Below are 12,271 nucleotides of genomic sequence, written 5' to 3' on the forward strand. Positions count from 1 at the left end.
TATATATATATATATATGCACCCACCTCTTATATTATGTCTATGGGCCTTTAAAGGGAGAGTAAATGCAATTTGCTGTAAAATCAGAACCGGATTGTGCAGCACGGTAGACATGTCTGTGGTGGAGGATATATGGTTGGGTGGCTAATCGACAGAAATTAACATAACCTTTCCATTTCAATTTTAGCGGGCAGTATTCTATACCAAAACTGAGGATCCCCAATACTAGAGGTGAGCCCAGTTCTCAACTTTTCTTTATGAGCAATGTAGTTCAGAATACTGTGCAAGGAAAGGTATATTTGAAAGCTCTTGTAGTCTTGCTTTCCCCCATTGCGTGCAAAATTGTTGCTGCACTTGATATTGTTGCTAGCATCATGTTAACTTCTTCTGCATCATCTAAAACACAAAATATGTCTGTACTCTCTGATTAAGAAACGTCAGCTACACAATTTTGTAGTGATGTAATGTAAAACCAAATTGCAAAGCATTTAATGCCATACTTTTTGATGCTCAATAGTTAAGACCACATACATGATTCAGTTCAGTTCAGTCATGTCCGACCCTTCGTGGCCCTATGGACCATACCACGCAACACTTTCCGGTCTCTCGCTATCTTCCCAACATCACATAACTTCATCTACAGCGCCTCGATATGCCATCTAACCATCGCGCTCTCTGCCTACCCCTTCTTCGGTGACACTCAACCTTTCCCAACATCAAATCTTTCTCCAGCGACTCCTTTCTTCTCATCAGATGACCAAAGCAGCTGAGCTTTAACTTTAGAATTTGACACTCCAATGAGCAGTCAGGGTTTACGGTCGACAATATCGACTGATTTGATCTTCAGGGAGTCCAAGGAACTCTCAAGAGTCTCCGCCAGCACCACAATTCAAACGCGTCTATTCTTCGGCGGTGAGCCTTCTTCACTGTCCAACTCTCGCATCCATACATCACAACTGGAAAGACCATAGCACGAGTAATACGGATCTTGGTTGACAGCCTAATGTCTCTACTCTTTACTAGGCGGTCAAGGCTAGCCATGGCTCTCTTTCCCAGTAGTTGGCTTCTCCTAATTTCATGGCTCCAGTCTCCTTCCGTAGTAATCGTGGAGCCCAAGAAGAGAACATCACAGCTTCCACTTCGTGTCACTTGATGCTCAGGGACTTGATAGGGCAAGACGCCATGTGCTTTGCCTTTTTAATGTTCAGTTTAAGCGCAAACTTCTCACTCTCCTCTTGTATGAGCATCAAAAATCTTTTGAGTTTCACTTCACTTTCTGCCATTAAAGTGGTATCAGTGGCCACTTGCCCTTCATACAGATTCCTGAGGAGACAGATGAAGTGAATTGGAACTCCCATCTCGTGGAGGGCTTGCCACAATCTGCTGTGATCTACGCAGTCAAACGCTTTCGCATAATCAATAAAGCAGAAGTAGATGGGTTTCTGGAACTCTCATGTTTTTTACATGATCCAGCGAAGGTTGGCAATCTGGTCTCTAGTTCCTCTGCCCTTGCGAAACCCAGCATGCACGTCCGGAAGCTCCCGATCCACATACTGCTGCAGCCTGCCTTGGAGGATTTTCAACATCACCTTGCAAGCATGCGAAATAAGCGCGATAGTGCGGTTGTTGGAACAATCTTTGGCACTGCCTTTCTTTGGAATGGGGATGCAAACCAACCTCCTCCAATCCTGTGGCCACTGCAGGATTGTCCCAATTTGTTGACATAATGTATCCTGAACGTTAACAGCGACATGGTTGAGGTTTTAAAGCAACTTAGCTGGAGTGCCATCAATTCCGCTAGCTTTGTTCTCAGCAAGGCTGGCTAAGGCCCATTCAACTTTACTCTTCAGGATGCCCGGCTCGAGATCAGTAATCACAACTGTCTTATGTTGGGGTTGCACATCCTGGTCCTTATTTTACAGTTCTTCTGTGCATTCCTGGCACCTCTTTTTTATCTCTGAGGCTGCAGTGAGGTCCCTGCCTCGTACGTCCTTTATCACACCCAGCTTAGCACAGAAGCTTCCTTTGATATCTCTGATTGTCTTATACAGAGCTCTTGTGTTCCTCAATTGGCTGTTGTCCTCAACTGCTTGGCACTGTATGTTCAGGAAGGCATTCATATCTCTCCTTGCTATTTTCTGAAAATTTTCATTGAGAACCTTGTATATTTCTCTTTTCCCCATATCTTTTGCCATCCTCATTTCCTCAGCTATTCGCAAAGCCTCTTCAGATAACCAGTTTGCTTTCTTGCATCCTTGAAATCGATTCCTCACTTCCACAGCATATTCTGATGGAATTTGAACCAGATCATACCTGAAAGGCCTTCTAGTTTTCTGCGTTTTCCTCAATCGAAGCTTAAATTTGGCAACAAGAAGCTAATGACTGGTGCCACAATCGGCCCAAGGCCTTGTTTTTACTGCTTGTATAGCGCTTCTTCATCTCTGCCGGAAAAGAATATAATCAACCTGATTCATGCAGAGACCGTCCAGTGAAGTCCATGTGTACAGGCGCCTCTTAAGCTGTTGAAAATGAGTATTCGCTATGGTCAGGTTGTTTTCTTGACAAAACTCTACTAACCTCTGCCCGGCGTCGTTTGGCTCACCAAGACCGAACTTTCCGGTAATTCCGGATATTTCTTCACTCCCCACCTTAGCATTCGAGTCTCCTATGAGAAAAATGACGTCTGATGTTGTAGTGCGATCTAAAAAGCATTGCAGGCCCGGATAACATTTGTCAACGTCAGCTTCTTCAGCAGTAGTGGTTGGTGCATAGACTTGGATAACTGTTATGTTGAAATGGTGACCTTGGATACGAAGTAAAATCATGCGGTCGTTTTTGGGGTTGTACCCTAGCACTGCTTCGCCTATTCTTCTGTTCACTATGAGAACGACCCCATTCCTTCTCCTGGATTCGTGCCCACAATAAAAGACATACTGGTCGGCGGAATTCAATTCTCCCATTCCTGTCCACCTGAGCTCGCTGATACCCAAGATATCCATGTTCAGCCTGTCCATTTCTCGCTTGACGACATCCAGTTTACGTTGCGTCATAGATCTTATATTCCATTTTGCTATGTGATATATCTGCTTGCAACATGGGACTTGCCGGTCGCTTCCCAACACATCTACAACTGAGCGTCCTTTTGGCTTTAGCCCAGCCGCTTCATTCGTCCTGGAGCTACTAGGAATCGCCCTCTGTTCATCCCCAGTAGAATATGGCATGCCTTCCAACCTGGGGGGCTCATCTTACGGCGGCCTATCATTAATGCTATTGTGACTGGCCATAGGGTTTTCTTGGCAGGAATTACTGGAGTGGGTTGCCATTACCTTCTCCAGTGAATCACATTTCGGCAGAATTCTCTGCCGTGACCTGTCTATCTTGGGTGGCCCTACACAGCAGAGCTCACAACTTGCTCGAGTTTCGCAAGCCCATCCGCGATGACAAAGCAGTGATTCATGATTAGGAGGGCTTTGGGCCTGCGCTCACTCATGATGTTAATAGATTTCAATTTTGCAGTTTTCATATTGCCTCTTATAAACAAAAAATCGATTGGTTATATAAAAGTAATTAGGTCTTTAATCATTAGGCTGTACCAGATACAAAAAGTCATCCTTGGTGCACATTTCACTGCAAGATACTACGCAGGTGTCTCTTCATAGTTGATTATATGCAATCTGTAAAGATGAAAAACATCATCTTAGAGAAATGTTTTGGACACACTGTTTTAATAATCATTCTTGTGTACTATTAGTCAGCATTTAAAGTTTGATTAGTTCATGTAAAGAGATAAGTGGTGCACTGGACACTTCTAGGAAACGGCAGTTTATGAAAAAAATTTATTCCGACTGCAATTGCCGCAAGCATTACATGAAGTAGCAATACATAACATCTAAAGATTTGTTGTTTCACTAAATATAGGGTTATTGAAGGGGATTGTTTTTTGCTTCTTGAGTAAGATAATGTAGTTTTGAAGCGAAACGGCCGTCTTGAGAAGTCTTTTGCATAAGCATATGCTTATATGTGTGTAAATCTAGTAATGAAATGATGTAAAAGTTGCATTTTATTGCCATGCTTTACGTAATACTGCATCTATGCCATCACTTTAATAATGCACATGTGCAGAAGGCACTTTGGATGCGCGTTGCTATCATTGCGCTTTTAGCATGAAATGCTCCATCTTTCCGAAGTGGTATCCTGCATTTTATAAGGCATTGCCTCTGCGGTATATTCACGCTTTTCTCCAGGAATAGAATCTGCCCTAAGGCCAGGAAAAATAGAATAGCCTTGGAGAATGCCCATGTAGGGACAAGCTTCATTCGTTATATTCATAGGAAATAAATTTTCAGACAACAAATGGGAGAAAAACAGAACCTCTCCCCTCTCCTCACCAAAACAAAAATATGAAGAAATGTTCAGTTGCCACTTGTGATGGGTGATCCGAAGAATACAAGGAAGTGTAGTCTCAGGAAAAAATTAACGCTGTAGGCAATAAGATAGTATCATGAAGGACCAGAAATATTGTTTTCTAGGAGGAGGGTCAGACCAAAGTGATTGTAGAAATAAGACCATGGGGATGGGGAGGCATAAAAGCCAACTATGATATTTGGGTAATGGAATTGAAACCAACAAAGGCGAAATCGAAGGTGATAAAACAATGTTTAACATAAACGATTAATGAAAAAAATGAGAACTACACACATGGAAGAATTGTAGGAGGGGTTTTTTAAATCACATCTTTTGCCTTTATTAGGCCAGCTTCCAGTTTATCAATGTTTTCATTCATATTTCTTGAAACGACCCTCTGGGTAGTCCTATATCGGTTATACCGTGGCTTGACGCTGCCCCTTACAAGAATACATCTAATTGTATATTGTGTCTTATTCAGCATATTGTGAATTTTTTCCTGAGGTTACAGTGTGCTGGTTATCTGCGTATATTTTACTGCCATAGTTATAGCTCAGAATTGGATAATTTTTATTTATCTATATATTGTGTGAGTTCACTTCTCGTTACATCAGTACATGGAGGCCTTTTCAATTGTACTATTTCAATTTGTCTTTCTTTTCGCCTGCCTTTTGTGCAGTGTTGTTTTTTACGTGAATTAACTACCCCATAGGCATGTTCAGTGAGAATTTCCTTTTGAAAAACCAATTGCAGGTTCTATTTTCTGGGCAGGTCAAAAGTTTGGTGCATCCCTGGCCTGACTGTGCGAAGATGATTATCCAGTTCGTTGCTGCGACTTGGGGGTACTGTTAGGTGAAATAAATATCCCGGTATGTTATTTTCATAGATTGTTCTGTGAATTATTTTTGCTCACTCTGCAACAGAACTTACGACTTGAACACAACACGACACAGCCTACCTCACCTGAAATATTGCTCACTGTCACACTCCCCATGACATAGATATTGCAACATTTCAACGTTACCTTACCATACAGAAAATCTTGAAACGTATTGGTCAGCTTTATTCCAGGTTCCAGTGGCCAAGTTTACAGCGAAGATTGCCAATAGTACTCTTGCGTGGACAACATATGTATACCACTAGATGATGCATAGATATCCCATGTAATATGGCTTTACTTTAAACTGCTTGGAGGGCAACATTATCCTTTCCTGCTGGCATAAGCTTGCGCCATAAAGCTGCAAAACTTCGCGCTGTGTTGCAATATACGTTTATGCTCTAAAATGGTAACTTTGCACCTGTACATGCAGGATAAGTTACGTTCTCAAAGATGCAAACTTGCACCTTTGATGGAAGGGTATGTTTATGCAATCGACAGACTAAAACATAGGTCTTCATGAAAGGTGCAACGTTACACCTATGTATATTACAGTTACACTGCTTCTGAAGGTGAAAGTTTGGGCTACCAGAAGTGTAATGTTACACTGCATGCAATGGTATAAGTACTTAGTCTGCGAGAAATAGCGTAACCTTACCTCCAAACAGGTGTCAGCTCAGCAACGAGCGGTTTGCCCACCAAAAAGACTAATTTCACACTTTTATTTTCAGAGTGCAGAATGGAAGCTTGGGCGAGTTGGTGACAGTTCGAGTGCCACATAGCGCTAAGCCGACACGGACACAGCGCAACAAACAGGACGGGCGCCGGTCCTGTTAGTGCCTGTCCTGTTTGCCTCGTTGTGTCCGTGTCTGTTTAGCGCTATATGACAAGTAGGCACTAGCGCCACTGTGCCAAGAGCCTAGGGACTTCAGACATAAACAACGTCTTAATCTCTGTAAGAGAGGCCTAACGTGTACTAAATGAATAAACTATCTGATTTCTACAAAGCAGAAACGTTGTTGAAGGAAGCGTAGGAGGCTTGTAAAAGGGGCGTCGTCTCTATGGGGCTTGTAACTCATAGACGACAACAACGACAAAGTTTGGTGCCAAAACCAGGGATTTTGATCTGCCGCGGATTTGTGAGATCAACGCCTGACTTCAACGCTCAAGTCAACGTATCTACGCCAGGGAAATCTCGGCAAAAGTAATCGAACTACCCCGTCGGCCGGCGGAGCAGGCACATACGTGGCCGAGATGCGGTGCTGCCGTCCCATCGCTGACCGCTGCTCGCCTGGTGGCGATTGTAAGCTGCCTTACGTAAGAATGCTCCCTCGCTCTCCTTCTTGGGATGATAAAAAGTAAACGAGTACTATCGTTCATGTACTATCATGTACTATCATGTATCATGTACTATCGGCAAGGTAGACCCCATAGTAGCGAAACTTGCTAAAACCCCATGGGGACCGATTGAGTGAGGCACGAGTTCCTTTTCACCGCCGCTTCCTCTGCGATTTGTTCTAAATACTAGTAATAATAATATTTAAAAACCGCGACCTCACAGTGACGCAGGTTTGGCGCGGATTACGATTTTTTTTCTCGTAGACACGAAAGACAAAGCCAGCGACGACGAAGACTTAACAATACTGTGCCAAATCGGCAGAAAAATTGACTCCATACCTGTTGTGAGAATTTAGTTTGGCAGACGACTTGAAAGCCAATTTAAGGTAACTTTTGGTGTTGAACAGGGTCTGTTCTTAGCTGACTTGCCCAAGCATCGTTTAGTCTCCGTCTTCGTTGGCCTTGCGTTCCTGGCGCGAGTGATGGAAAAGCATTCAGCTTTACACCGCTAGTTACATCCACATTTATTCTTTAGGAATGCACTGGCCTGAATGCACAGTAGTGCTTGCACACCACGAAAAACACAACGGCAGAATGCAGTGTCGGAGAAGCTGAAGCAGTTTAATGTCAGCTCTCGGACGTGATGAAGCAGCGACATGGTGCAGCAAATGGAAGAAAAGGCCTTAAAACAAGAAATATACAGCTCCAACAATAACACAAAGTAGTATGACGCATAAGCAGTACGGCCCTGCTTGAAGATTAGGAGGAGGAGAAGAAAAGGAGGGCGGAAGGCAGGGAGTTAACCAGAAAGAATGAGTTCCGGTTGGCTACTCTGCACTGGGGAAGGGTAATGGGGGTTTAAAGGGGCAGGGTAGAAGAGGAGAGTAGATGAGAAAAAAAAAAAACAGAGCATCTACAGTCAACACATATTTTTCGTGTATAGTTATTTGCAAGTCAAATTGTGCACAGTTACACGCCTACAGATTCAGTGGATAGAAGTGAAGCAGAACCCGCATGGAAACTTGTATTCAGACGCCAGGCCAACAGGAACAAGAGGATTTATCGCGAGGTGCCAGCTCGCAGCCTCAAAACAACAACAACTGTACATTGAGAACGCGCGCCGTCTTATATCTGTGTGAGCAGCCGACGCATGCGCAGACATGACGAACGCGATCAGCCAACACAATACATAGTGAGCGTCCTACTCGCTATACAACACCACGCTGTAACACTCCCTTCCTTTTACAATTCTAAACAATCCGGCGGCCGTCGCTGTCTGGTGCTCCTTCGCAGTGGCACCGGTTGGCCGTCGCTTGTTGGCTGTGTTGGAAACGGTGACGGGGTTGAAAAAGCGGATGAATGAAGCCCTACGTCTGATGCATGTGGCAGTTCCACATCAGTAACCGATCTTGCACTCGACATGATACCGGATCGTGGCAGGTGGTCAGCGTGCACAAGCCGCACTTTGTTTCTCACACACACCAAATATGTTGTCGGGGGTTTCACTCGCGTAATTCATCCAGACCACCATTTCACCACGTCATGACGCACCGAGCGAACCCACACACGATCATCAAAAGCAAAAAAACCTCTGCACAGCTCCGTGTTTATCAGTAGACGTTTTTATTTTGTCAGCCTTCGCGCTAATTGCGTCTATAGTGCTCGGGTTTAGTAACGAGAAGCGAGTCCGCAGTTTCCTTCGCAGAAATAATTCGGCGGGTGTTTTTCCCGTGAAAGTATGCGGAGTAGTTCTATAAGAGAAAACGAAGTTACCAATTCTGTGCTGCAGTGACCCAGAAGTGCCTGTTTGTTCACCTTCCGGCAGCTGCTTAAGCAATGCCTTCTTTACTGTTTGCACTGCACGCTCCGCCGCTCCATTCAGTTGAGGGTGATAGGGTAGCGTGAGCGTATGCTTAACTCCGCTTGCTTTAACAAATTCTTGGAATTCAGCTGCTCGAAACTGCGGACTGTTATCGGTTACTACTTCTACCGGTAACCCATGTGAAGCAAACCAGGAACGAACACCCCCAACCGTCTTGGCAAAGGTTGTCACTATCTTCGCTTTGATTTATAACCATTTGGAGTATGCATGCATCAATCGCGACAAGGCACTATTTCCCTTTTTCTTCCGCGAAATACAAATGTACACGCTCCCATGGTTTTAACACAGTTGCCAGGAGGCGAAAAGTATGGGCTGTGCGGAGAGGTGAACAGACACTTTGCTCGAGGGCATGATCAATGCCAGGCCAGCACACTATGGACCTTGCTACAGCTTTCATTCTGGTTATGCCCAGATGTTATTTATTCATTACATCCAGCACCTGCTTCCGGAGCGACTCGGGAATGACCACTCTGCTTGTCCATACCAGGCATCCATTGTCTATACTGAGCTCAAACCGGCGAATGAAAAATGGTTTTAACTGATCGGATGCAGTTCTAGGCCAGCCATGCCATATCATGTCCCGAACCGTACTCAGCAGTTATTTCGCCAGGTTTCGCGTTCCACATCCTTTGCCGTCACAGGTAACTCATTCAGAGACGAAAAATAAAAGATTTCCTCTCACTGGTACCTGGAGTCGGGTAATGGCAAGCGAGACAATGCATCCGCATGACTAATAGCAGATCCTGGCTTATGCTTAATCTATTAGCGATAGTTCGCCAAGAATGCGAGCCACCGATGCACTCCTGCAGTGGCTACTGCGCTGCCCTGCCTTTTTGGATCAAACAGAATAGCGAGTGGCTAATGATCAGTCAAAATTTTAAACACCCGTCCGTACGAGTACCTGTGATATTTTTTTCACAGAGAACACAATGGACCTGTGATATTTTTTCACAGAGAACACAATGGGAGGGGGGGGGGGGGGGGGGGGGCTTAGGGCTTCTTTGTCTATTTTTTCCCTACTTAATTTCGGATAACGACAATGACTGAGACAAACGCTATGGGGTTTCATTGCCTTTTTCGACGTGCGACAATAGAGAGTTTTAGTACTGCGTAGTGAGCGCTACGTACGCACAGTCCACGTACTTTGCGGAACGCCACGCCACGGTCGCGTACTTGCCACAGAAAGATTTAGAGTAGGGCGCAACCGCTTACGTACGCAGGGGTTTGAAAGCTAACGCGACAAACGCAGTGGCCTGTGCAGTGCCATCTCGCAGCCATTCAACTACTGAATTTAACAGCGCAGGAACTCCTGCTTCTTTCTTTTTCCGACAAGCGAGAGATGAAACCCATGCTGCAAAGGTGCTGCTTTGGTTCGTCATTGTTGCAGAGGATGAGGATATAATGAATACCTTTAATCGAATCGTGGCCCTACCCCCCCCCCCCCCGTAAATATAGTAGAAAAAGAAACTTAACAATACAACCCTGTGCAAAATTTAAATGCGAAGAAGCAAACCGTTTTTCCGAAAGAAACAATGTCATGTCAAAGCTATTTTTTGAGTGCACAGTGCGCCTATAAATAAATCATTCAGTGCAAAGTAACTATGAATCTCGGAGAATACACTGCGAAACTATACGAAGTCTCATTAGAGAGACGGAGTATATTTAAAACGCCACGAAACGTATGCCATAAAAGTCGGCACCATGGCCCATATGCTACGAAACCTTACCAAAATAATTTTCCGGTTTAGGCCAGCACCAATCAACACGGCAGATGGTTAAAGGTTAGCGAATGTTTTGAAGAAAAAGGATGACACTATATGCTACGGCTTTTTTGGAGCCAAACCATATTTAACGCGCCTCGATGAATATGCGTTGTAAAAACCTACACACGCCTGAAATCTAGCTTTCTGCTCTTCCGAAAGTTTTAACGTTCCCTCTCGAAGGCGGCCGCTCAAATGATACAAGCTTTTTAGTTAAAAGTAGTAATCCCTTTGCACGTAAAACTAACCGTGCACTACAGCAGACGACTAACAGTCCGTCTGCTCACACGAATGTCATTCGCGGTCGCCGGCGTCGTCTGCGATCGAATAGAGCGTCGGCTGCGCCGCCGTCTGTTACAATGAGCCGTTCCCTTCCGAAGTTTAAAAATGCCATTTGAATGTAGTTATCTCTATGCGCTGCTTACTTTGAATGAAAGGTATCAAGAAAATATAGTGCATACGGCAGCTGTATACGAGAAGCTTCCGCGATTGGGAGAAGCACCCAGCGCATAGCGAGCGTGTATGCGGTATGTACGGCTACACAACACATATTTTAGCGGTGTTTATAAATAGATCACAGGCGGAATGACAGCATACTTTGTCACACATTTATTCAAAGCACTCGCCAACATCTAATGATAAGCAGCCTCCATTGGTACTGCACTAAACAAGAAGGACACTGCGGTAAGTTGAGTTTACATGATTTCTAAGGGCCCTACCAGCTCGTACCGCTATAAGTCTCGCAGCGTTATATAGACACTCCGCCTTTGAAATGGCATTTCATATTTTCACAGTCTGTTCTGGGATGTTTGTAGTTGCTCTATACCAAAAACATAATCATAGGTGCCCCCGTGAAGACATAAAATGGCTTTGAAATCTTTCGCTTCCGCATATTCTCATAGGTGGCAAGCGTATACATTTCACCCCCAGTCTGTGGCGGGGTCGTGAGCGCTCCATTCGTTTGTAAACACGGTATTTGTCTATAGGTGTAAAGCACACGGGAAACTTGGCCTGTGTCTCGTCCTTTGGCTGGTTAAATATGAACCCTTACCAACTTGCCCAGTCGTCAACCTTGTTAAACTTGGTACTTACTGCTTCAATTAAGTTTTAGAGATCCTGGCGACAAACCACACCAGCCAGAAGTTGGAGCGTTCGCGCAGCGCATTCATATAAAAACAATTTGTTCCTCGCATAAGGCAATCCGCGCCCTCTACTGCGGAGTGACAATTGAATTAAAAGTTTTTACTTCTTGCGAAAGGCCAATTCGCCTGCAATGAAAGGAAAAGAAACGAACACGCGCTGCGTGTTTGCTTCTTATCATGCGCGGCCATATAGCCAAACGTGTCTGTCGAGCTTTCTCATACGCGAGAGCAGCACGCGGACGGTTCAGCGAACGAACGCAGAGGTAGGGATTTCTGCGTACGCGAGCAACGTATAAGCAGTACGCAAGAATCGTGCTGCGTATGACACATGCGCAGTAAGCAGCACGCAGGCCATCTACGTACGCAAAGTGTAAGGCCGCAGTGAAAAGAGACTCGCACGTGGAGTCGAGCTCGCGGTCGAACCCCCCACGTGCCGAGGCCAAGGAGCGAGCGCTGTTTTTCTCCTTTTCTCCCCTGATCTTGAGCGCTGACAGCGCCCCGCGGGGCGTGCGGGAGGTTTGGTTTGTTTCGTCCTTTCGCCCAGAGGCGTCGCCAGGAAGCGAACAGCAGACGCACCCTTATCAACCGGGAACAACAGCGGCACGCTTTTGTGAACCACTTTACGGCAGGCTCGCCCAGCGATCTCCCGCCGTGGCGCCAAGCAGGGGTGCAGGAGACAACGTTAATGAAGCATTTTGCACTGCCACAAGAGCTCACTGAATGTCCTGCAGAAGGCGACAATAGGCGCGACCCTTGGCCCTCCCAAATAGCGAGTCAGCCCAGTGGCTTCCCGCTGTGTCGCCAGACATCGGGTGCGAACAATGGCGACTGTACAGTGCTCTGGGACAGTGCCACCCCCCCCCCCCCTT

The sequence above is a fragment of the Amblyomma maculatum genome, chromosome 3 (genome assembly GCF_055883805.1).
Source record: "Amblyomma maculatum isolate TAMU_Amacu chromosome 3, ASM5588380v1, whole genome shotgun sequence".
In the NCBI taxonomy this organism is placed as follows: Eukaryota; Metazoa; Arthropoda; class Arachnida; order Ixodida; family Ixodidae; genus Amblyomma; species Amblyomma maculatum.